The 2,709-nt window shown below is 50.5% G+C and overlaps 1 pseudogene; it reads right to left on the bottom strand.

The window, feature by feature from the left end:
• Positions 1 to 257: 257 nt before the first annotated feature.
• LOC148538122 (uncharacterized) lies at positions 258 to 2,463 on the bottom strand (annotated as a pseudogene).
• Between the last annotated feature and the right edge of the window lie 246 nt (positions 2,464 to 2,709).

Raw genomic sequence — 2,709 nt, 5'->3', positions numbered from 1 at the left:
TGGGAAGGGAAATGAGAGGAGTCCTCCCCATATCACCAGACTTCCCAACTATCTGGCACGCATGGCATGAGCGACAGTATTCGGTTGCCTCCCTCCCCATGTTGGGCCAGTAGAACTTATGCTTCAACCGAGCTATGGTTCGTTTCACCCCCAAATGTCCTGCTAAGGGGATCTCGTGTGCTATTTTCAGGAGCTCAGTTCTGTAGATCTGAGGGATTACAAGCTGCCTTTCAGCACCCTCAGCTGTGACCCATTCTCTATATGAGTCCATTTTCCATAAAAATTCTCTCTGATTTACCCTCCAGACCTGCCTTGCTGATTCTCCCCCTCACAGCTTCCAAACTGGGGTCTGTCTGCTGTTCTGCTTTGAAAGCAGCACTTCTCATTAGTTGATCAGGGTGAGGAGACAAAATGGGATTTCTGTCCTCCCCTATCCCAGCCTCTGTGCTGACAGCTTCAGCAGGAGAGGAGGAGGGGGGCTGAGGGGGAGGAATCTCTAGTGACACACTCTCCCCAGGTGCAGGGGTTAACTCACAGTTACTCTGGGCTGTGGCTCTCCTGGTCATTACTGCTAATACAGGGATGGCATCATTACCTACAGTATTCACTCCAAACCCTGATGATGGTACATTTGCAATATCATCTGCTAACAGTACATTACACAGTTTTTCATTAGGGTACACCGTTAGACCCATTTCTGACTGACCAGACTCTGGCCTGTGGAACTGCAAAGGGTTATCTGCTAGAACAGCACTTTGTACATCACTGATACAATCACATTCATTTCATTTGAAAAACTGGGTTAGATTGTACCTTTGCATCATTTACAACATAATTCTCAGTTACATATTTCGTTTGCATTTTCCCCAAATCACACCCCAACAGTACTGTAGCAGGTAAATTGTCCAGCACCCCAACATCCCGGATACCTCTCCCAACTCCCCAGTCAAGATACACACGAGCCATAGGCACCTCTGGGTGCACCCCACCCACTCCCCGCACTGTAATTGTCTTCCCTGGAATAATATCCTCGGGACCCACTAAGGCTGGGTGGATGAGAGTCAGGTCTGAGCCAGAGTCTAATAGCCCAAGTGCAACTTGGTGTCCTACCTGGACCGCTTGTAGATTGTCCCGGGGGTGTCCTTGGGGCCCTTCCACACACAGGATGGCTGGCACAGGTTTCCCTGCCAGGCCACTCACAGGAGAGGGTGTTGATCTTTTCTTCTTGGGGCAATCGACACTGATGTGCCCCAGTTCATTGCATGTAAAACACCTGCGGCCAGTTGCCAAAACAGGTTTTCCCCACGCCCCCCCAAAAGGTGCAGCAACAGCTGGCTTTGCAGGGTACCGCAGGGGTGATCCTCCAGGTCGTCTCTCTCTCCATGCCGCTTGTCCTGGCATCCCCCAGCTCTTCTTCACCACAGAAGCCCGAGTGCTGGTGTACTTGTCTGCCAGGCTGGCAGCCTCCTGAGATGTTTTGGGATTCCGATCCAGGACCCACTCTTTGACCTCCGCTGGACACAGTGCGAGGAACTGTTCCTGGAGAATAAGGTCCTTTAGTTTGTCAAAGTCCGTCACCTGCAATCCATCAACCCACTGATGCAACAGGGTTGACAATTGTGCTAACAGTCCCGCATAGGTATCAGAGGGACTGCGCTTTGAGTCTCTGAACTTTTGTCGATAAGCCTCAGGGGTGATGTTGAAACGCTGTAACAAGTCTTTTTTAATCGCAGCATAATCACCATCCAGTTCCTGTGGAAGATCTGCAAACGCCTCCAAAGCTTTTCCTCTCAGCCCAGGGGTTAAATAACTTGCCCATTCACTCTGATCCAGTGCAAACTGTCGGCAAGTCTTTTCAAACCCCCTCAGGAACGTATCGAGGTCACCATCCTTCTCCAATACAGGAAATTGATCGTGTCGGGGCTTTTTCCGACCCGGTTCACAGGTAGCATTCTGTCCGCGGAGTCTGGCCATCTCCAGCTGGAACACGCGCTCAGCCTGGCGCTCTGCAGCTGCAGCCTCAGCCTCTCAGACTGCCTTCCGCTCGGCAGCTTCCTGGTCAGCTCGGCGTGCTGCAGCTTCCTGGTCAGCTCGGCGTCCAGCAGCTTCCCTGTCCGCAGACATTTGGAACTGCTGCATCAGCTGCAGAGTTGTGGCAGAGTCCCTGTCCTTCATATGCCTGTCTGCAGTTTGAAGGAAACTCTCTAGTGCAGACTCACTTGACCCAGCAGAGGTGTCCGACCCCTGCTGTGCATCTGTTGTAAGGTCCAGTACAGACTGCGCCTCTGCAGCAGGGTTGTCCATTGTCTGGCCACCTTCAGCAGCAAGATTCCGATCTGCCACTTGGAGTAATTGGGCCAGTTGATCCTTGTTCTGGCCCTTCCAGGCAATGTTTCTCTCCATACACATGGCCACAAGGTCATCTCTTTTCTGTTGCAGGTACTCTGTGGTCATTCTGGACCTCAAACTAATTGCCAAATAAAATAGAAAAGAAAAACAAGAGGGGGGGGGGGGACAGAAACTATTTGCTATGTATGTCCATTTAAAATCTAAACCTTGAGCGTAATTCTCCGGTGAATTTATGATGTAGTTTCTCTCAAGAATTACACACCATTAATTCACTTAAGTTCTTGTGATAAAAACAAAAATTATCATAATCCCACCGCTTGCCACCGATTTGTCACGACCAGCCGGCCGATTCTCCAGATA

Source organism: Taudactylus pleione, unplaced genomic scaffold (assembly GCF_031769625.1).
Source record: "Taudactylus pleione unplaced genomic scaffold, aTauple2 ptg000041l, whole genome shotgun sequence".
Lineage (NCBI taxonomy): Eukaryota > Metazoa > Chordata > Amphibia > Anura > Myobatrachidae > Taudactylus > Taudactylus pleione.
The sequence above is the reverse complement of the archived record's forward strand: the minus strand, read 5'-3'. Positions and strand labels throughout refer to the sequence as shown.